The sequence below is a fragment of the Cimex lectularius genome, unplaced genomic scaffold, assembly GCF_000648675.2.
Source record: "Cimex lectularius strain Harlan isolate CLEC.00 unplaced genomic scaffold, Clec_2.1 scaffold233, whole genome shotgun sequence".
Lineage (NCBI taxonomy): Eukaryota > Metazoa > Arthropoda > Insecta > Hemiptera > Cimicidae > Cimex > Cimex lectularius.
Genome location: NW_019392939.1, coordinates 59089 through 84057, shown reverse-complemented (window position 1 = coordinate 84057; position 24969 = coordinate 59089). Strand labels below are relative to the sequence as shown.

Sequence of the window (24969 nt, the reverse complement as noted above, 5' to 3'; positions counted from 1 at the left end):
GCATCGGATGGGCAGACCAAAATATAAGAAACGTCAATTCACGCCCATCAGACAGCAGTTAAATCTTCTAGAAATTAGCAGAAGTTTAATATTTATGCTATACAAACTTTACCCTTTTACTTGTAATATTAAAAATAGGATTCTATAAAAATCATACTAGGAATTTTATATCCCCGTATAAAATTTTGAAATGTTGGAACTAGCTGCAATTTTAAGTTTTAAATGGCAAACGCACGTTTAGGTTGAAAGAAAGTAAAGAACTAGGTTGTATTTTATAATTATGAGCGACATCGAGAAACAATCTAGAAAGATATGTAAATGACTTTTTGCAACCTTGGACGCGCCTGAGCCACGGCTTGGCCGCATGGCCAACTATTGTAATAGCCCATCAATTAATCAAGCTCCAAGAGGTAATATCCGTTAAGTTGACATTAAACAGTTAGGGAGACTTAATTATTTTAAAATGGCTCACTCACGAAGAAACGCATTTTCGACCGGTCGATATTTCACTTTCGGGTTTTCCGTGTGAAAAATTGCAACATGTTATACATATTCTTTAAATTCACTTATTTCGTGGTCCGCTTGACCAATTAATATATTACAATTTATTTGAAAAATAGCAAAAAGGAGGGAAAATTCAAAAGGTGCGGTTGAGATGGGAAGTTGGTGTCCGAGTGGATCGAGGTCACGATAGCTCAAGTGGTAGAGCAGCGGCGTATCTAGCCGAACATCGTGGGTTCGAATCCCGCTCGTGCCATTAACTTTTTTCATCTCAACTAAAAACCTTAATTAATTGTTAAGTACAGTTTTGGTCATGTATGAATTCTTGAGAAAAGACTTCGGCTGCTTTAACGTGCCGAAAACCGGAAAAGGTGGACATTTCATTAGTTAATAAGGAACGATCTAACTAACACACTAATTCCTTTATTTTAAATATTTACAACGTAGTAAAGTTCTCTATCATCTACAATTTAAACTCCACCTGCTTATTATGGTCAATTCGCTCCCAATGGAGAGAATTATTGCGAATAATTTCCTATAATTCGGCTGATTTTGATTTATTTTTGTTTGTTCAGCCCTGTAGCACGCCTAATAGTCAAAATATGATAAAACATTTGTTCATTGATGTTTTAAAGAGAGGCAATGGATAAAACAAATTTAAAAATTTATCACTACCAAGCTCAGTTTAAACCTATTATGTTACAAGGTAATCACTTTTTCCCCATTCACTGATAAATTGTCTATCATGAAATCTCGTTATTAGAAAAGTAATTTTAACAGAATGTTAATTGAAAAGTAATAATTTTTTTAAATTAATCGTGGGAAAAGTAAACAGTAACCTTGCAAAAATTCTGACCCTGGTGAGTAATGAGTAATGAACACTGGTCACGTCAGTTTTATTAAAATATTGTAACAGTTTTCTTTAACTGTTCTTTAATTAACTAACCTATTAAATTACGCGGATTGGACAAATTTAATTGTTAATTTTTACTCTTGACAATCTGTTTAACTTGAATTGTCTGTAAATAAAATTTCCCTTGAACCAATTATTAAATGCCCAGTTGAACTAATTCGACCCACACACCCTGACACATCATTTTAAAGGATTTTTTACGCTCGAAACAATGGCACAATTGGATTTTAAATGGATCATGAAATGACAAAGTTATGGCAAAAAGTTGGAAAAAAAAAACATTTCGTTGTTAATTCCAATAATTTGCTTCTTCACTAAAGTAAACCAATTGACTTTATTGTTTATATCCTATCATTGTTTGTCAAACTCGCATTATGAAAGCAAATCTTAATTCTTACCAGTAAATAAATTTTTTTCATAGTACCTATTCATTACATTCAGTATTCCATTGAAAATTAACGACGATATTACCGGACCTTGCCCCTTCGGACTACTCTTTCGCGCTTCACATCATCCTCGTTCCAAATTTAATTCGATACTTCGTTTATCTTGAAGTATTTCAAGTTATTTCTATTGTAAAAAAAAGTTAGGAACTGACAGGTTAAACAAAATTATAAGATTACCGTTCCTTGCGTCTTCATACAGTTTTTGTTCATTATATTGCCAAATTTAAATTAAAATAGCTAGTCTTGAAATACATTCAGTTATATACGTGTTTAAAGAACAGAGTTAGGGACTGACAGGTTCGACCATATTACCGGTCCAGGCCCCTTCGGACTAAGCTTTCGCACTTTCCATCATAATTTTGCCAAATTTAATTAAATAGTTTGCTAGTATTGAATTATTTCAAGTTATTTATATTTAATAAAATGTTAGAGACTGACAGATTAAAAAATAAATTATAAGATCACCGGTCCTTGCCTCTTCAGACTAAGTTTTCTTTCATCATATTGCCAAATTTAAATTAAAATTAGCTAGTCTTGAAGTATTTTAAGTTATTTATTTTTGGAAACAAATGTTAGGACCGCGTGGATCGATAAGATTATAAAACGTTTTCGTTCGATCATCTTGCCAACTTTAATTCAATAATTAGCCTGTCTTGAAGTACTTTCAGTTATATATTTTTCAAGAAGAGTTAGGGCTGACAGGTACGACAATATTACCGGACCTTGACCCTTCAGACTACAGTTTCGCGCTTTCCATCATCTTGCCTAATTTAATTCAATAGTTTGCTCATCTTGAAGTATTTCAAAAAGTATTAAAGTATTAAAAAAAGTTTAGAGACTGACAGGTTAAACAAAATTATAAGATTACAGGTCCTTCCCTTTTCAGTCGTATTGTTTTCTAATTTTCTATCTCAATATTTATTTCTAAAAATAAATAACTTATTATACTTTAAAGCTGGCTAATTATTGAATAAAATTTGACAAGATGATGAACGAAAATGTAGTACGAAGGGGACAGGACCGGTAATCTTTGTCATATTTGCCCTTGCCCGCTCGGACTACTTGTCGATAATGTATGTGTCTGATGTATTTCTAAAAAAAAGAAATAAATTTATTAAAATACTTCAAGACGGACTAATTATAGAAATGTGTGGTGATTAATGACCGTTAGTCGATGATTATTCAGAAATCGTTGCGGTCTGGTGTGATGTAGGTTTCAGAAAAACATTTTCTTTATCGTGCCAACGTTTCGATCTTTATTGAGATCATCTTCAGAGCCAGGGATTTATAAACATTATTTAAATTTAACAAATACATGCAGGATGTGGAAAAAAGTGAATTTGTACAATGCACAAAATATATTTTTTATATTCAATTCCAGGCACTGAAGATGATCTCAATAAAGATCGAAACGTTGGCACGATAAAGAAAATGTTTTTCTGAAACCTACATCACACCAGACCGAATCTCACGATTTCTGAATACTAATTATAGAATTAAATTTAGCTATTAATGTATCGCGTAGTTCTTTTTTTTAATTTCTTTTTTTTGTTCATTTATTGGTAATGATTTTCATAGAAAATTTGTATTTTAGAATAAAATATAACGTGCAAATACAAACTCTTAAAGATCGAAGATTTATTACATTAACCTTCGAACGTTCATACCGTGACCGTTTTTGGGATAATTCCATCCTTTTTGTCGCTTTCTTCGGGAAAAAGCCGAGATTTGCAATCTACACTTTGTTTAATACAAGAAAAATTAAAAATGGCCGTGGGGGGAAAAGTCCCTTTTGTACGCAAAAAGCAGGGATTTTCCATAGCCCCACTCCATTTCTAAGGCCATCAAAATAGAAAACCAACGGCAAAACATTAATAATAGGAACCATGGAGAAAAAATTATAACGATATTACAATCCGAGCTTTGTAATAACGTCCTTGATGCCTGCGTATTGTGTTTTAAAACGATTCTTCAGATCAGGAAGAATTCGTTCTTATCTTAATTTTATTTTAGGCCATGGAAGTAATTACCATTATCCAATGGAAAGAAAATGTTGCAAATTTATATTCTGACATTAGATTGAATTATTAACAAAATTGTTGGGACGTACGTGCGAATATGTCTGCCTTTGTGGGTGTGGTGTTTCCAGCGGAATTATGAAATTAATCCAATAATCAGTTTCTGATCCAACACTCAAATCGTCATTTTACCAACCTTGAACCCTCTACTGCTTCACAACTTCTTCTTTTTCTTGTTTTAAGTTGTAAAATAACTGAAGTTAGTAATATCGGGTTACGGGAGTGGAATTGCAGCACAATTGCATAATCGGAGTGTGTAAGGAGAGCCGGTTGAAGTAAATAAGAAAAACAACATCTAAGAATGTACATTAAAATAAAAATTCGAATGAAATTTATTCACTGCTTTATATGCCTCAATTTATTACATTTTTGCTTCAAACAGATTTGTGAGTAGGGGATAGACCAATAAGTAGATTCATCATCTTGCCAAATCAATTCAATTTCGCAAGATGATGAATCTAGCCTGAAAGGGCGAGGACCGATACGAAAACATTACCGGACCTTGCCCCTTCAGACTACGCTTTCGATCATCATCTTGCCAAATTCAATTCAATAGTTCACTTATCTCGAAGTATTTCAAGTTATTTCTATTTTAAAAAAAGGTTAAGGCTGACAGGTTAAACAAAATTATAAGATTACCGTTCCTTGCGTCGTCACAATAAGTTTTTGTTCATCATGTTTCCAAATTTAAATTAAAATTAGCTAGTCTTGAAATACTTTCAGTTAGATATGTTTTTAAAGAACAGAGTTAGGGATTGACAGGTTCGACCATATTACCAGTCCTGGCCCCTTCGGACTAATCTTTCGCGCTTTCCATCATAATCTCGCCAAATTTGATTCAGTAGTTTCTTGTATTGAATTATCTCGAAGTATTTTAAGTTATTTCAAATATTTCAAAAAACAAAGTTTAGGGACTGACAGGTTAAACAAGATTATAAGATTACTGGTCCTTTAGACGTTATGTTTTCTAATTCTACTTCTCAACATTATTTAGAAAAAGAAATAACTTAAAATACTCTAAGGCTGGCTAATTATTGAATTAAATTTGGCAGATGATAAACAATAACCCAGTCTGAAGGGTACAGGACCGGCAATCCGGGTCGTATCGGTCCTTGCCCGTTCGGACTAAATTTCAAATTTTGTCGATCCTATGTTTCTAAAAATTTCTAAAAAAAATTAAATTCATTTCTTAAAATACTTTGCAACAGTATTCGGGAATTAAATGTTTATAAGGAAATATTTAAAAACAGGATGTTTAATGTTACGCTACGGTACATTAATGGCCAAATCGGCGATTTCTTTCGTCCCATAAATTCGTCAAAAATTGAGACTTCTGCATCTGCTTTTAATGAATCGAGTTCGTTTTACAATTAAACGAATCAGTGTAGTTGGCAGTGAATTTTGAAAAAAAATATTCCTGACGAAAGAAATTATATGGAGGATAAATTATTTCTAGAAACGACGATATTGTTATTATGGCCAGTTTTTGTCCTAATAAATAAATATATAAAAATATATAAATTTATTGTCATGCACGGTTATAAAACAGCTTCTCCGTCGGGAAGAGATTAAGCTGCGCTTAATACGTGAAATTTTCCTTTCTAATAATTTAAATCAAAATCCTTCGTAAAATTGAAATGAACCTTTAGCATTTTTAATTTCTTTCGCCAACAAAGGTTGTCAATGTAGTAAGAGAATATATTTGATTAAAAAAAGGCCTTATTTTCGTAATTTTTAAATAGGCTAATCAAAATGTGCGATCAAATTATTCGATTGATACTTTGAAATTACTGTTTCTTCTGTCAGTTCTGTAAGTTAAATATATATTAAAATATAATCTTATTTAAAAAAATATAATACTTAATCTTATTGAACATAATATAAACATAAAATAAATATTAATAGAAAATGTTTACTAAAAATAGATCACAAAACAAAAATACCAATTTGTTATTACAATCTAATTCTATGCAAATTAACAAGATAATTCATAAATAAACGATTACAACCCGTAAAAAACACCAAAAGCATGGATCGATAAACAATGTTGTAAATTGAATTAAAGAAAAAAAATTAAATTTTTTTTGCTATATTCAGGGATCTGACCTCGTATTGGTTTTATCACACCTCCTCGGCATTGAACTAACAATATATCGGTCTGGTTATTTCCAAATCGTTTTCAAAATGGAATCAGCCTTGAAGATGAGTAAGTCATCAAGTAAAGCATCTTTTCAATTATTAAGCCTAATTTATCTACACTTTTGAGAGGGTAGATTAAATTTTGGTACATCCAAGGTGACGGTTTCATTCTGACAATGTTGTGCCAGAAGTGGAAGGCTTCCTGGAAAGTCGACGATCCTAAGATGAAATATATCCAAAAATATCTGTGATCAAACTTCCCAACTATAAAATCTACAGTGTGCCTGTTTCGTGAAAAAAAAAAACAGTTCAAATTATATTTTATTGCATTTGTTATTTACAAGTATTGTATAAAGAAAATATTTCCTATACTCTGAATTTCTCGTTTGAGTCACTTGTAGAAGTTACCCAGTGGCAACAATCCTTCACACTGAAACCTCGTCATACGTCACTCACTGGTCTCAGGGCCAGGTTTCGCTTCATTAGACTTGGAGGATTTTCTGCTAGGGTTAGAAGTGATAACCGTTATATCAGTAGATTATTGTGGACGCTCAAACTTTTTTATAGCGGGTTTTAATGAGTTCGTGTACAAACGAGATATGCACGTCGTTATGAATAAGCTTGAAACATAAAAATTTATGATATGACGGAGAATTTTAAATTGAATTGATTGGAGACGTTAGGAATTGGAATCCTTGATCCAGGTCCAAACTTTACAGCTGAGCACCCCGAGAGGTTTTACCATTGTCTTGTATATCAAAAGTTTCTTTTCAATGTTCAATTTTGATCGTGAATCGTATTTTTAATAATAAAACATCGGTTTCTTTCTTGTCCTTTCCAAGACAGTCCATGAAAAGTCGCACAAGGTCTGTGGTAGGCAATGGAGTTCCATTTATACTCACTGATAAAAAATATATGTAAAATAAATGCAAGCTTTTTGTTAGCTTTATTTCATTCTCTACTTTGTGAGCATTAATAATAATAATTCATTCAAGTGTGGTTGTAAGTGATGAATGTTTATGAAAGGGTGCGACCGATATCACGTGTAGGAATATATCCTTAGTGTATACTGAAAATAAAAATAGGCCAAGTATGCTTCCCTGGGGAACATCCGCCCTAATGCTTTATATCAGGTGAAAATTCAGATAAAAGGAAAAAAAATATTAGAAGAATCATTTTCAGATGATGAGCAATAATACAATCCTCTTTATACGCCCAAATATAAACATACGAATCAAGGAAAATAAGGAAAAAAGACAGAAAATAGGTTTATTCGGTGACTACATTAAAATTTTATCGATCGAATTAAGTATTAAATGAAAAACATGACGTTGTAAATATATTCTTTTTCACACAGAATATAACTTTTCTCATGATATTACGAGCTTTACATACGCTTCAAATAATTTTTTGGAAAATTGCGAATCAAGTTATGTCATCTCTCGCCTCGATCAACTTTGAACTCGCCATACTTACGCAGTTTGAAGGCTGTTATCTTTTACGTACATTTCCTTTAAAAAAAACTAGCTTCAATAATAAAGAAACAACATCGTCTATCAACTTCCTACTTAGAGAAGAATCGGTACGTAGCCTTTCTACGATTAAATTGGGCAACAACGGGAAAAAAATCTGAGTTTTATCTTGAACATTTTTTCAACTTTTGATTCAGTGTGTGGTGGTTAGTGACCGTTAATCGATAATTATTCAGAAATCGTAAGATGTGCCAACGTTTCGATCTTTATTGAAACCATCTTCACTTCGGCACTCTCAACACGACACGCAAGAATGGCACAATTACACAGAAGACAAACACTTTGAGCCCTGAAGATGATCTCATTAAATATCGAAACGTTGGTACGACAAAGAAAATGTTTTTCTGAAACCTACATCACACCAGACCGCATCTCACGATTTCTGAATAATTTTTGATTCAGTTTTCTCCAAAACTGACATACTTTTTGTATTATAATGTACTATTTAAAAAAATTGTGTAAAATTTTATTGCCAAAAATTAACGATTTACTATTTTCTGAAAAAACATTATCTCTGATCTGACAGTGTACAATAAACCAAAAATGATTTGTTGTAATAGAACCAAATAGATTTTAAGAAAATGTCGAAAAAATGCAAACTTTTGACCTCTCTTTGGAAAAAAGTCCTTGACAAATCGCTAAAAATAGGGTAAAATTTTAGAGTCCGATGGGAAAAAAGAAACTAACCACATACAAATTTTAACCCACATCACCGCAGATCAGGAACACCCCCTTAACCGCAATGCCCCTAGCGACAACCGAAGGACCCAACGGTGTATAAGTTACAACGACAGAAAATGGTGCAAAGTCTGTAGTATAAAAGTATACAGTATAGAACCAAGAATGCTCCCTTGTGTCACGCCAGCTTGGTGTCAAAAGCTCCGAGGATTCCTTGTCGCATTTCTAAGACAGCAATCAGTTAGGTAAGATTTTATGATAAGATAATAAGAAGCGGGTAGGAAGTGAGTATATCACATCGAATGCCAAGAAAACACCTAAGAAATAGTCATTTTCTGAGGCAGAGAAAACGTACGTCACCAAAAACCAATGATGCGGACTTAACCCAAATGAAGCGAATCTATTTATTAAACGTTTTCCAGGATTTTAGACATCGTGAACGGAGGCAGGACAGGTTTTGGGAGATGATATGGCTAGGAGGTTTGTGTAACAAATTCCTAAACTAAACAAAACCTTTCACGTACATATAATCTTACTTCCAGCTGTTCATTATCTGCCCCTGGAGAATTCCTTGAGAAACTCTTCCTCAAACACCTTGATCCGATGAGTGAATCCCAGTCGATAATCCCCAACCACCAATTTGGGTTTTAATCACGATACTCAACTGTACAGCAGTTGTATTCATCATTATTCACAAATTCTCTCTTTCCAATTACAATTTTGTTGTGTTAGGAGGTGTGTGTGGTTTTAGTATGAGAATGACGACAAAATCGTTCCAAAGGATACAAGTACACAGTCGTAAATTGAAGGAGCTAACGTCCCTCCCCGAGGGTCTTCGGACTGATGACCTATTTGTTTATATGTCTATACCTTGCAAACTAAAAAGATCTAAAAAGTTATAATGCAGGTAGTATCGACAGTAAATTCTAGTGGTGAATTAAAGAATCGTACATTTTCCGTGGTAAATTTTTATCAGAGCGTTTTATGATTCCTATGTAAAAATTTATGAAACGACCTAATAAATATCACTTTTTTCCCTACTCTTTGTCACCGAATGAAAACGTCTGAAAGATTTAACGTCAAACAGGTCGTGAATTACTTAAGAGGCAGATTCAATGAAACACTTTATCAACCTTTATTGTAAGCGCGGCGGATTACAAAGCAATTCAAGGTAATGTATGAACCAATATAACACAAGGCTTGTACAGCTTCTAGATTGGCACTGGATGTTAATAGGGAAATCTGGCTTTACCTAGAATATTGTCATTTCCACAACAAATACAAACGGACAATCGCTAGTACCTTTGATCACGGAATTATGAAATATAGAAATTATAAATGATGGGGTGAGTGTGGAGTTCAATCCTTTTTAAAAAAGATGGTTCCTACTCATATTAAGTTGTTTCGCAACAATCCGGATTTCAAGCCCTTTAGCTCATCGTCAGGTTGAAGGGTTTCCACAAACACGTCTCTCGACATGAATTGCAGAAGTGAACCCGCTGATACCCCCGCCAACGCGACGTTCCAATGAGGAGCTGGGTTTTTAATGGCGCTCAATTTGAACGTGCGAAAAGCGGGAATTATAACACAAATAACAATTGTAATAGTAAATACATTAATTATTAAAAATAATTAAAGAAATTATTAATGTATTTATCACCATGTTCAATTTTACATTTTTTAATTTCAAATTTCTCAAACCAATCTAGTTCTCTCCCTTTGTTGAAACTATGTAAGACTGTTGTATTTAAATTTGAATTGAAATTATGTTTTGTTTTAAATTATGTTCATTTGCCTAAGTCGAACAAATTTTCGGAATTCAAGGACCATCTAAAAGAAACAAAACATAATTTCAATTCAAATTTAAATACAACAGAGTTACATATTTTCAACAAAGGGAAAGAATTAGATTGATTTGAGAAATTTGAAATTAAAAAATGTAAAATTGAACATGGTGATAAATGCATTAATAATATAACAGATTTTGATCTACCTCCCATTTTAAATATGTATATATTATTTATTTTTATTTATTTATTTTATTTTTTTTATTTTTTTATCTTTNGATTGGTGCTACCTGAAAGAACGTTAAATTTGCTATAAGGAAACCTATTTACATTGCAGAATTGATGAAAAAATTCTGCACGAAAAATTCAGAAAAAACAAAAATGTTGAAATTTGGAATTTTTTTAAAATGTTGGATCGCTAATTGTTAATAACTACAAACTCCTGGAGGTTTGGAAATTTTCTATAAAGTTCTCCATTCAATTAGCTTCCAGCGTTATACCCATCTTTTTGGATTGCGCTTCCTTCTGGAAGGACCAAAAATTTTGCATTTTGCCACACCAGACCGCATCTCACGATTTCAGAATAATCATTTTCCTGCTGTCGATGAAGGGTTCAATTTTTCCAGGAAATCCGTCTGGCTCTTGAGTTTCCTGTCAGTTCTATAATGTTCAATTCAATCAGTTTGCTTTATGTTATCAGCTGACAACTTCCTCAGGTAGGTGATTTAAATTATATTTTATTATTATATTAATTATATTATTATATTAATTTAAATTGATATGCATTTCATTTACGGTTACTGTAACAGTAATGCTGCTGCATAGTGCTACCAAGCTCGTTTTCCACATTGAGACGTTCCAGCAGATCGCACCTTCCAACGACTTCATCAGAGGCTGAGGGAAACCGGTTCCTTCACTCTTTTACGATGGAGCAAAGTTTTGCCTAAGTCGAAAATTTAAAAAACACCCAAAACCTGAAATTACTTCTTTACCGTTGAGATTTGAACAGGGGATTATAGGAAGTTTTTTGTTGCATTTGCATATATATATGGGCAGACGAGGGTTAACGTTTAAATAATTACTATAATAATAAATAAATTCCTTTGATAAATACACACGTGATCTTAATTCTGACACAATGGACTAACAAAGTTCAATATTGCTCTAAGATCAACAATAACCTTAAAAATATAATTTCAAGCCTATTCTTATGATTTTTTTTATTGTTTAGTATAAATCAGTCCTAGTTCCATCACAGCTATAGATTCGTTGAGATATAATTAAACACACATCGATATTCCCATGGTTTTCTTAAATAGTAATTTACATAAACTAGACGATTTAAACCACCTTTTTCCATATTGCTCAGAGAAGGGTAATTGTACAGGTTGTTTTGAGCACGATAGAAAATTCCAGGGGCGACGATGGGAATCGACCCATTGACCGCGGGAGCTAGAAGCCTATCACGGTAGCGACTCGGCTTCCACGGTCCCCTCAACGACAAAGCACTACGAAAACTCTCTTTTCACGTTCATCGGTGAGTCCCCTCCACGGAAATCTTTAGTTAAAAGCGAAAGACCAGAATTTAAAAGGCAAACAACAGCATCAAACACTTTAGGACACTAAACTGAAAACCAGTTGCTTTTGACAAGGTTGACTTCTAATCACGATTCTTAAGGAAAGATAAAAAACACAAACTTCATTAATATATTAATTATATCAGGCGTTTTTCCTTAAAACCCAAGAATACAAAAAATCAATAATTAAGCAAATAATATGAATTATATTACATAGGAAAAATTTTTCTATATGGCTGCTTTTGTCATTCCCTCCCAATTATTCTAATCTAGCCTGAACTAACCAAATGCAAGATTGATAGAAGTTTACTTTTCAATTCTATAACTTTACAACCATTATAATCAGTGGATATACTTTAGAAGATTAGAAAAAAAGTTTAAGAGGGTAGTGACCAACCCACAACAAGCTGAGTTTTTCTATTTTATTTCTTTTATACACTTCTACTTAATGAATTTTAATTTTGATATTATTTCGCTTTCGAGAAAGTCTATAATTTCGGGGCTTTACAATTTTACCAAATTTCAGCCATTTTTCAATAGCATAGTTGTTCAAAGAGTGGCCATTTTTGGGTACCATTTAGAGAAAATCTCTTTGGAAATTACAAGGGAAAAAGGGAAAATTTTTTCAGTTTAAAAAAAAATATTTAGTATATATTTCTATGATATCTCTTCCAACATCTCAGTTTCAATAGCCTTATTTTCAGATGATACAGTAGTATTTAGCCAATACGATAACGTTCTAAAAGCACAAAAATCTGATAAAGAGAGCCTGCTACTATTATTCGAATATTTTGATTCAAATTCAAGTGCAATAAAATTTAATACTCACTCTAAAAGACCTAGTGAACCAATCAAACTAGAAAAAACTGGAACTGAAAGATGAAGTGTTAAATTTTCTGGGTTTTTCACATAAATATAACATTAACGGTAGCACAAGCCAGACTTAATATGCTCCTAGTATCAGCAGAAAGTCAAAATTATTTAAAATTTAAAAACCAAATTTACAATATTCCTGTGCAGAGCCATTTTCAGACCGTTATTCACTTCTGGTAGTTAAGTAAAGTGCGTCATCTTAAACTCAAAAGAATTTCAAATTATGAAGAATGGAGGTAAACGTACAATCGTTCATTTTGGAACGGCCAACTACACAGGGACATAGAAGTACCAACTATCCTGGAATTCATCTACAAAAAACTACCTCAAGCTGGGGCTGTTAAATTTAAAATTGGACAAACTTACAATTAATTAAGGTTTTACTTGAGATAAAAAAGTCAATGGCACGAGCGGGATTCGAACCCACGATCTTCGGCTAGATACGCCGCTGCTCTACCACTTGAGATATCGTGACCTCTCAAATGGTAGAGCAGAGGCGTATCTAGCCGAAGATCGTGGGTTCGAATCCCACTCGTGCCATTGACTTTTTTATCTCAACTAAAAACCTTAATTAATTGTAATATATTAATTAGCGGACCACGAAATTAGTGAATTTAATTGGACAAACTTCTTAAGTTCTCAAGACATGTTATGTTGTATTCGAGCTGAATGAGTTCATGCTACTATCTACATAGACAATTATAAATTAAGAAATACTACGTATAACAGGTATATTCTGGTAATTTGATAGATTAAAAAAGTTAAAATAATGTTGGACTTTATACTATTTTACTACCTTGTCAGTTGAGCTTTGGCTTGATTCATATCCTTTTCACCCCTTCAAAATTGATAAACGTTCATAAAAGACTTGGATGGCAAAATAACACACAGACCAACTAGTGAAAACAGGAAAAAATTACAAAACCAGAGTATGTAGTTTGATTAGGGAAAATTATGCAACAAGTCAACATTTTTTAGTCGTGAAAAAATCTCACTACTACTAAAATTGCTAAATTTTAATATAAGGAAAAACTTTTGATAAAATGCATTTTTAAATAATGTCAATCAATAATGTCGTTTTTGAAGGAACTCATTTCATAAATTGTAAGGATAAGTAACAAATATGATCACTTATCTTATTTATTTCAATAAATATAAATTTCCTTCTTTGTCTTTTCATCGTTTTTCTTGTTTTCTAATTCCTTTCGTGTTTATTGGTTTTGTAAATAAATTAATTTGCGCAGTAATACATTTTTGTGTCCTACTCTTCTTCCGGGCTCTTCATCTGACTTTGCTAATAATATCTTGTCGGTTTTAAAATAAGTCCGTAGCTTATTTTGATGGTAAATTCAATGAAAATTTCCGTGCTTTAATGCATTTGTTTCAAACTTTTTTTTTCAATTTTAACACTTTCGTTATCTGTTGCCAAATTTCATACAAGTTTGTGATTCCGCCCTCCCAGAAATCAGATTTTTGAACAATGAAGCCGCTCCTTTCTGCAGTCCTCAAGAGAAGTAAAGTTCTTCCCATTAATAGAGCTAATAGGTGCAAAAATCTAACCCCATAGAGCAAGGGTTAAGTTGTTGAAAACATGTTTTTTTTAACTTCCTAGATTAAAAAAAAAAGCATAGACTGTGAAGCGTTTTATCTGACATTGCTTAGCTGTCCTTGTATTTTTAGCAAGTGTGAGTTTTTATAAAACAAATTGTATTTTATTTTTACGATGGCTATTTTATTCTGAGCTAGGCCCAAAAAGGGTTTTTCTTGTCACGTAGAATTTGCTGGTGCGATTAGAAATTTATTAAGTTGGCACGCTAAGTCCTCCTAGAGATTGACTATGCATAATTTTGACAAATTTTGAGCCTTCCATTTACAAAAAATAATAATATATACCAGAAACTCACAAATTCATATGAAATTTTTATTATCAGTTCGTTTAGAATGGAAAGGTCATTCAAATTTTGTGGAAGAAAATCATCACAAAAAATCATCTAACTTGAATTTTTTTTATTAAAGAATATTTTTGAGAATAAATTTTTTCCTCAGATAGTGAATGTCTTGCCATTCCTAAAAAACACGACCCCAGAAATTCACAAATTCATCGATTTGTTCTGGAGCATATTGTCATTTTCATATGACATTTTTATTATCACTTCTTTTAGCATGGAAGGGGCTTTCACATTTTGTGGAAAAAATCATCACAAAAAATCAACTAACTTGAAATTTTCTATTAAAGGATTTTTGAGAATAAATTTTTTCCACAGATAGTGAATGTCTTGCCATTCCTAAAAAACACGACCCCAGAAATTCACAAATTCATCGATTTGTTCTGGAGATATTGTCATTTTCATATAAAATTTTTATTATCACTTCTTTTAGAATGGAAAAGGTCTTTCAACATTTGTTGAAAAAATCATCGCAAAAAATCATCTGACTAGAATTTTTCTATTAAAGAATATTTTTGAGAATAAATTTTTCCCTCAGATAGTGAATGTCTTGCCATTTCTAAAAACATGATCCCAGAAACTCAAATATCGATTTTTTCTCGGGGATTTGAAGTTTTCCTTCAGAACTTGATAATTTCAGTTCATCGTGTCACCGTTTTTGTTGTTTAAAGTTAGATTAGAAATCGACGTTTAATTGTTTATGTTTTATTCAATTAATTCTTTTCAATTTTATCCTTCTTTCAATCAGTTATACGATAAATTGAAATTATATATTTTTGAACAAAAATGATAATATCTCCTGAAAAAAATCAATGGATTCCTTCTGGGGACCTGAAGTTTTCCTTCAGAACTTGATAATTTCAATTCATCGTGTAACTATTTATTATTGGTTAATGTTATGTTTCAAATCAATATTTAAATCAAAACAAATTAAATTTTTGAATTTTATTCAATTATAAATTTCAATTTTCTTATTTTTCCACTCAATTACACGATAAATAGAAATGATAGATTTTTGAACGAAAATGTCAAATTTCTCCAGAACAAACAGATGAATTATTGAGTTTCTGGTTTTTTATAATGGAAAAGGCTCCAGGTTGTCTTACCGCGCCAACTTATTAAAATTCTAACAGCACCGGCAGATTCTGCGTGAAAAACTACTTTTGAGGGGCGATTGTTATTTTTACAATAAAATAAGCAGCGTAAAAATAAAAGGCAACCCTTCTTGCAAAAGCTCCCACGGTGTAATAAACCAAAATATTTGGGAAAAATTAATGACTGATCATGCAGCATATTACAAAGGCTACAAAAAATGCATCGAGTATTTATTACAATTTCTTAAAAATATTACAGTTTAGTATAAAATAAAACTGTATTTAAAAGTCCTTTAAGATTCTCAGTTTTATAGTACATAGTTTGACATTTCCAACTTGTGTTGAATTTTTCCAACCATACTTCAGAAAATAAATCCTCAGTAACTGCTAATACTGCTTTCTACATTCTAATACTGTCATAATTCGATTGTGAAAATTAATTCATTTGGGTCTTATGTAAATTAAGTAAATTAGTCATATTTTTGCTTGTTAGATAACACGAAGTTGCCATAAATTCCGTCCAATTTCCGCGTCTGTTCAAATAGGAGGATTTAAAGAGACCCCTCGACCTACAAAAACAAACAAACAAAACAAAGAAAGATAACTGTCACATGTGTAAGGTGAAAATGTGAATTCCCGCTTTTCAAGGCTGGAACCGGGTCGGATGAATGCCCCGGCCATCTGTGAATAAACTAAGCCCCATCTTCCGCGCTGGGAATCCCAAAGCGGTACTTGCCGATCAAGTATGAAAGCAGACGGTGACCAAATAGGACGGGTTATTAGTCATCGCGTTTGTTTACATTTTAACAGGGGGAAAACTATTTCCAGTCGTACAAAGTTTTCTGTTAGGACGTCATGCAATTGAGGAAACGGTGTTCACTTCAACCAATTTACTCGAAAGGTTATCGGTATCAAAGGAGGAAAGAAACGGTTTAAAAAGGCCATGAACAACTAAATTGTTACTAGCCAGAACAGAAAAGACTTTTTTTCAAGATTGTTCATGGTACCTCCTTTATTTGTGCTTTTCGGAAGAGTTTGGTTGTCTTTCCTCGCTGGTTTGGTCTGCCTCATCTTTAGTGTTAGTCCTGGATCTGACAGACCGATTGCGAGGATAGGCAGACCAAAATGATCGGATGCCAAACTAAAATTACCTGATTGCTGATTTATACAGGCTAAAATCTGCACAGGCATGTACCGATTTGAGCTATCATTTCATGCAGACCACCGGCAATTTACGATAAATTACAGGCAGGCCTCGATAATCACCCACCCGGGCGATGGCAGTCCGGCGTCAAACCTTGGTCTTATCCGTCCAGTCATCGAGCTAGGCTTCAGGGGCTATCAACAGGTCATTTCAGCCTCAAACGTTGTGTCGTTCATTTTAAAATAAATTCTTTCCTATTGACATGCCATTCCCTCAGGGTGGTGGACTCAATATTCGTCCATCGCCCATACAGTTCTTAGGCTGCTCGTCCATTGGAACCAAACTACGACGGCCGTTCAACAGCCGAACTATTTCACCAAACGGACGACCGGCAATATAGCCGAACGCCGTCGTCCACTGTAACCGATTTGCGTCAGTTCACGACACAGCCCAAATGGATGTAGAAGATTTGTTGCTGCTCGAAATTTCTTAATTTACATACAAATGGAATGAAAGAAATAAACAAAAATATTGGAAGTTCCATTTCTAAAGCTATCCTTGACCACAGCTTACGCTGGACATCTCTCCGATGATGGAGTGGATCACGCATGTCCCAAGAGCCTGCTCCTCAACCGCACTTATCAATTTTTCGCATCGAATGAAAACGAAACGAAAAGGTAAGCCAAAAGCAAAGAACGGCGTTAAACAATGGTGAGCGTTTGATGTCACGTGGTTGACAGTTGAATTTGAAGTAACCATTCGGCCGAATAGGACTGGAAAAATCCAACTTTATTTGGATCGGAAAATGCTTCGGCCGTACACGGCCCAACACGACCGAACGAATTGGTTCTAATGGACGCTTGCTCATTCGTTTCTTCGCTTTTAGATCATCCGGCCCTCTTCGGCCGTGCAACTCCGATAGGATGATGGATACTCGTCATTCCTTTATGACGTTTTATATCTATTATTTAACTAACGTAATTGAGGGTGGAAGAGGCTCTAAATATTCCGCCATCGGTCCCCACGAACTACACTTACACACCAATCAACGCTACGGTCACAAATCTATCAGTACTACACATAATAAAATAATCCAAATACTCGCTGCCATGCTCAAGTATTATCATATCGGGCGGCATTCCTACTTGCTTCATATATGGAGCCAAGGAATTGCTTCATTTAGATGGGACACAACCTGCAATCTTTCTCTACATGCCACACACGTATGCGGCCATTGGTCCAAAAATGTCCTTGTGATTTAAAATAGGACCTTGCATGGCATATTTTAATTCTAATGAAGATGACACTTTTTACATGGGCCAAGTCCTCTGAGGGCAAAAATGCCATGTATCGACAGTGTTCTTGATACACGAGAGCTTCTCAGTCGACCACGCCTACAAAATATGTAGTTACTATCATCTCAATGTGATTTCTCTTATTCTTTTTATGTGAGGTCTTGGCCGAGATGAAAAAGTTAGTGTCACGAGCGGGGTTCGAACCCACGACCTTCCGCTCAATACTCGATTATACTCAATAACCACTTGAGCTATCGCGACTTCGTTATTTCTATTGCATATATCTATTAAATTTGAACTGTTTCACATCTGCACGATGGAATCTAAATGTGTGGTGATAAGTGACCGTTAATCGATATTTATTTAGAAATCGTGAGATGCGGTCTGGTGTGATGTATGTTTCAGAAAACCATTTTTTTTATCGTGCCAACGTTTCGATCATTATTGAGATCATCTTCAGGGCTCAAGTGTTTGTCTTCTGTGTAATTGTGCCATTCTTGCATGTCGTGTCGAGAGTGCCAGTGAGATTTTGCTATTTTGTGTTTATATAAACATTAGTATTAAACACAAATTAATTATATAACATTATTATAAAGAACACTTTGAGCCCTGAAGATGATCTCAATAAAGATCGTAACGTTGGCACGATAAAGAAAATGTTTTTCTGAAACCTACATCACACCAGACCGCATCTCACGATTTCTAAATAAAAATGGAATCTATGTAGCGTTAATGAGGACTCTCACTGAAAAGCACTCACCTCTAAGGTTTAAAATCTTTAAAATAGTAAAAATCATAACCTATCGCTTCCAATGCAATATTTAATTGTACTCATTTTTGTTTTTAACAATTTAAGGAACTTGTCCAAACCTTTTACTTCTACGTTTTAGGATCTCCTAATTGGCCATCTAGGGTTAGGGCTAGGATTCTTAGCCATCCTGAAACGCTTTTTTAACGCTTTTCCATTCAACTTCTTCCCTGATGAAGTTATTAGCTGTCTTAAGTCAGGTGAAACAGGTCTTTCAAAAACTTTAATTTTGAAGTAGACGAGTAAACTACAAAATTATCAACTGTATTGGAACAAATTTGATGTTTTCTAAAATATATAAGCGTTTTTGGTTCCTGAGCATAATCAGTCCGAAATGGATATAATCGAGCCTACCTTACCCCAGGCTACAGTCCTGACCTTGCTACTTCAGACTGCCATCTCTTCCGAGCAATGGCCTAATTCCTTGTGTACCCAAAGTTCCTTACACTGTGCTTTATTTTCACATTCAAATAAAAAAAAGAAACACACTTGAAAAGAATAACATTTGAGAACTATAATCTACAAAGTGATCAGAAATTCAGGACATCTTAAAATGATGTCCTTTTAGAATGATGTATCATGAAAAGTTTCCACAAAGGGACAACATGCAGTTTTATCTGCATCATGTACTTGCGTGATCACTCTATTCAAAGTTTTACGCACTGAAGTTAGGCAAAATTGTACTAAGACTTAGCATGAAACATTAAATAAATGAAATTCCGCACCATTTAACATCAAGATCATGAAATTTATTTGATCGTTTTATTCGTCTGTATTATCTTCAGCCTATGACCAATTATATAATTCTTTCATTACATGAAAATCCTACATCCTTGGAAGGTTTTGTATTTTTAAAAAAATGTATCTCCCTATTCGTACAATCCGGATTAGGGAAATATATTTAAAACAAAGACACTAGGGCCAATTATTATTTAATGTTTCCTGTTCTGTTTCCTTCAACCATAGCCCTGGATGTAGTAATAGTCCACATTTTCGAAGGATGTTTAAATAAAACGGGTGAGGTTGTCGAACGAACAAGGTTAGTCGGAACAAGCTACCCGCCTTCCCATTATCGAGCTGGTAATTTGCCTATATTGGCCATTATCAAGGATGGGCCCCTTCACCGTACTTGGAATCGGCGGGCTTACTTCCTTTAACGAATTGGCACAATAGTGGTAATATGATGCACTTTTGGATCCCAAGGACGGTTTTTTAAGTAAACGACAAAAGAGGAAATAAAGCTATTTTTATTTTCGATTGGGTTATAAATAATTTGATCTAAATCGTCTATATTCATTGTGACAGATGAAACGCTTATGTGAAATTTATTGTCACATATAAGAATATAAAATATTGTATCACATTTAATCTTTCAGGTTTGGTTCTGATGATTATATAACAAACTTTATTACTTTGAAGGATATCTCTGCATACTAATCCATATCGTGAATGTTTTAGTTTGATAGGTTCGAGTCGGATGGGGCGACGTCAGGGTTATAAGCAGGGAGAGGTAACTATATTTTATCACATTTCATCTTTCAGGTTTGGTTCTGATGATTATATAACAAACTTTATTACTTTTGAAGGATATCACTGCATACTAATCCACATCGTGAATGTTTTAGTTTGATTGGTTCGAGTCGGATGGGGCGACGTCAGGGTATAAGCAGGGAGAGGCAACTATATTTTATCACATTTCATCTTTCAGCTTTGATTCTGGTGATGATATAACAAGTTTATTATTTTTCAAGGAATCCCTGCATACTACTAATCAACATAGTGAATGTTTTAATTTGATTGGTTCGAGTCGGACGGGGCGACGTCAAGGTTTATAAGCAGGGAGAGGCAACTATATTTTATCAAATTTCATCTTTCTGTTTTGGTTCTGATGATTATATAACAAATTTTATTACTTTTGAAGGATATCCCTGGATACTAGTCCACATCGTGAATGTTTTACTTTGATTGGTTCGAGTCGGTTGGGGCGACGTCAGGGTTATAAGCAGGGAGAGGCAACTATATTTAATCACTTTTCTCCTTTCAACTTTGAATCTTTGGATGATATAATAAATCAATTGGTTTTGAGAGGAAAGGTTTCATTTAACTGGCTGGAGTCAGATAGTGCGATATCAAGATTATAAGCGGGGAGAGGCAACTATATTTTTATTATGTTTCTTCGTTCAGCTTTGAATCTTTGAATGAAATAATTATTAGTTTTGAGGCAAAATACTCCTTGCATCCTAATCGATATCTAAATCCTAATCGTCGAAGTCTGGTATAAGCAGGGAGAGGAAAGACGCTGAAGGCTTATGCTCTGAATTTTGCTTGAGCAGTTGGAAACCGATGAATAATCATATTTTACGACAGTATAATAACTATTAGTTTTAAGTTACAAAAAACCTTTCCTGCCTAATTTCATACGTTTGAGTTTTTTATCCGAACGGTGAGTGCGGCGCTACGTCAGGGTATAAGCAGGGAGAGGCAAGACGCTGAAACTTCTTCTTTAAAAAGGACTGAATCTTCCTGTTGGGAATTTTGCTTGTGTCAATTGGAAAGCGACGATTAATCACATATTAAAATAAGCATAGAATTTATATGAAGTTTCAGTTAAAAAACAACCCTCCATAATCAAGGTATTAGATAATATACTTTATTCGCATTTATTTAAGATGTAAGCCATATTCTATCACTTTTTTCCTTTCAGGTATCCAAATAGGGCAGCGTCAGGGTTATAAGCAGGGAGTGGAAATACCTTGAATGATAACGCTGTGAATTTGCTCTGTGCCAAGGGGAAACGGTGAACATTGGCGTTGTCGGGATTGATGCTGATTGATTTGTCACATGGCATAATGCAGGGAAATAAGCAGGGAGAGGCATGAGCCAAAGCCAACAATGAGAAAGAGTGCTTTCTTGTTGCATCAGTTTCTATTTCAATTGATGAAAGCAAATAATTTTATTATTAGTACTTCATAGAAGTAACGCGAGGAACTAGAACAAAGTGCGGAGTGTATTACAACTTAAATAAACACAAAAAAACGCGGATTGCGAGGCGTCAGGGTTATAAGATAGGTGAGACAAGACACTACCTCTTTCCATTTTGCAAATTTGGTCTGTATCAAGCGAGTGGTTTGAAGTGACTTTGGTCTCCTGGCTAGAGCTCAGGGTATAAGCAGGGCGAGGCAAAACTTTTCCTATAATTCTGAGGCCGCGGTGACCGAGTGGTTAGGACCGTCTCGTATATGCCAGCGGTTCTGAGTTCGAATCCGGGCATAGCCCGTGGCTTTTCAATTTAAAATAATATGAAAAAAGTATTGCAAAATGGTTAACTGTGGTAGTTGGGTGATAAACCTCCCCGCAGGAATTCATTTACGTTTTGCGTATAATTTTATACGAACGGTGTTTCCATTTAAATAAATCACGAATTGTGATCGATAATCTTCGAGGAGTAGCTTACATTCTCACGTAATTCAGCATTAGTCACCAATACTAAAGTTCTTAAAAGCTGGAATTTTTCTTTTAAAACTGAAACGTATGATACACTTCAGGATTGAACCTAAAAAAGCACTATATTGTTAAAAACAATTAACAAAATTTTATTTAGCGAATTCCGTAAAAAAAGCCTCCAATATCAAAAATATATTTGGCATTTTTCGAACTAATGAATGGAGGACACCTGGTTATCATTCAAGTGTCACTTTGTATACAGATTAGCTTTAAAATTTCTCAAAATCAATTCTTTAAATTTTTTTTCTTAAACGTCAGATCAGTCCGGAAAAATTGTAACGGTTGCGAACTTGGACGTGTAAGGAAACTGGAACACCTTCGGGATTGTCATTAAAGTCACTCGGACATTCCAGTGTTACACAAATTGTTCAACGGTCTTCTGAGTTTTATTTATAAATTTGAACTAATTCAAGGCGTTGCTTTTCGAAATGGAATCTCACTTTTATTTTTCTTTACTTTCAGCCAACCGCATGCTGACAAAAGGAATTTGTCCAAAACGCAACAAAACTTGTTATCGTTAATTAAATTGAGAATGATCAACAGCCAGCTCCTTGCTGTCTCCTGGATTTCAAGGTCTGCACCAATCTCCACAATGCTCAGTCCACACTCCAAGGATAATCGGGGCAAGTCTTTTATTTTTTACAAGGATTTAAGGAGGATTTTTTTTTTTTGAAACGGTAGTTTCGTTCAAATTTTTTCACGGCGCTTAGAACTTCTCATTTTACCATTGAATACCAGTGAGATTATTTGCTACATTAAATTGTCATCATGACATATAAAAGGCCATTGGTGAAATAGTTGTAGAAAGGTTGTGAAGAAAATATGTAACAAGTAGAGATTTTTAAAAAATGAAATAAAATGAAAGGTCTTCATCAGGGTAGCGTCCTAGGATCAATTTTGTATCTATTTTTTACCAGTGTTCTGTCCCCACCAAAAATCACCCTTTTAGCAATATTCACTGACAGACACGACAGCTTTTTTTGAAAAATAGTATTAACTATGATATGGTTGAAAACAGTGATTTCCAAGGTGGTTTGGATGTAATTTTAAATCATTAAATTCACCAATTTCGTGGTCCGCTTGACCAATTAATATATTAAAATTAATGAAGGTTTTTAGTTGAAATAAAAAAGTCAATGGCACGAGCGGGATTCGAACCCACGATCTTCGGCTTGATACGCCGCTGCTCTACCACTTGAGCTATCGTGACCTCGATCCACTCGGACCACAAGCTCTCCGTGGCCATTTCATTTGTCGTCGAGAATCCAATCCGATTTCACGACATTTGAAAAATGGCAAAAAGGAGGGAAAATTCAAAAGGTGCGGTTGAGATGGGAAGTTGGTGTCCGAGTGGATCGAAGTCACGATAGCTCAAGTGGTAGAGCAGCGGCGTATCAAGCCGAAGATCGTGGGTTCGAATCCCGCTCGTGCCATTGACTTTTTTATCTCAACTAAAAACCTTAATTAATTGTAGTAATTTTAAATATTGAAACGTACTAATATAAATGATAAATTATGGCTTTTGGGAAGAAACTCTTATTTGTCGAACCTGAAACAATTCTCATTTATAACAATGATCCTTAAACCTTGGTCAATCGCATATCCAGTACGGACTGGTCTGCTGAGGAGGTGCATGTGCCATGTGAAAGATTAGTCAAACCACAAAAGAGAATAGACCTTTGTCTCACAAGGGGAGAATTGAACACTCGCTTCCAATTAAAAAAAAAATACAATATTTGACCGCTACATTACCTTTACGTATGCAGAGTTTTACGAATCTGTTTTAATCTGAGGGATAAAACAGATAAATGTACGAATTTTAAATTCTAATTTGAGGAACCCAATGCAGTATGCATTGTCTCAACCTAAAACCTCTCTAGAGCTGAAGTCTCTTGTAAGCAGGCCCTAAATGGGCTAATTATCTTCCTGAAGGTTTATAAAAGTGCTTTAAATTTAAGAAAACTTCAAACAACCAAAGCCTCATATCGAATAATACAATTAGGCATTTATTTAATTTAACTAAGCTCTATTGATTACCCCAGTCTTGTTGTACGTCCATTCTATCATAAAATTGAGGCGGTAGCCATAAAATAGGAATTCCTCTGAGTACTGTAGCACCAAATTTTATTCTATTGTAGTTGATATAAGAAAATTATATTTTACAATTTAATTTTTAGTTTAAACATGTTATCAATTTCATCTCGATGTATTGTACAAATTATCTGTTTGTCTACTGTGTAAAATAAATAAAGTGACAAAAAAAATTTGCATTTATAACAACGTTCCTTAAAACGATCTTGATCACTAACATACAATTATGAAGCTGCGCCAAAAAAGTAACGTAAGTAAAAAAAAAGCAGTTTTACAAAGCTTCCAAAAATATTAAAGAGTTAAAGTTTGGTTGTGTTTGTGTTGAGTTGTTAATTGAGAGATTACTGAAGAAGACCAAGCCCGACGGACTGCTTCCTTGACTTCAGTTTGAACTTTAATAAACTACTAAGGACACCTGACATTAACTCAAAAAATTACTGCAAAGTAAAATATTCTTGTTTAATCAGTCTTCGAAGTTTTACAGTTTTTATTACTTTTTATGTCTATGTTACGTGTGTATCGAATAAATACGTAGTCGGATTTTGTCTTGAGAAAAAGAATCC

At 34.0% G+C, this 24969-nt stretch overlaps 1 long non-coding RNA gene across 1 annotated transcript in view; it reads left to right on the top strand.

Annotated features, from left to right (window-relative positions):
• LOC112127885 overlaps nt 1-23416 on the top strand; it is a 54825-nt gene extending 31409 nt beyond the window's left edge. The window contains exons 2-4 of the long non-coding RNA XR_002910770.1: nt 20270-20321; nt 20437-21444; nt 21516-23416. This is a non-coding gene — a long non-coding RNA (uncharacterized LOC112127885). The remainder of the gene's footprint in view (nt 1-20269; nt 20322-20436; nt 21445-21515) is intronic.
• The last annotated feature ends 1553 nt before the right edge of the window (nt 23417-24969 follow it).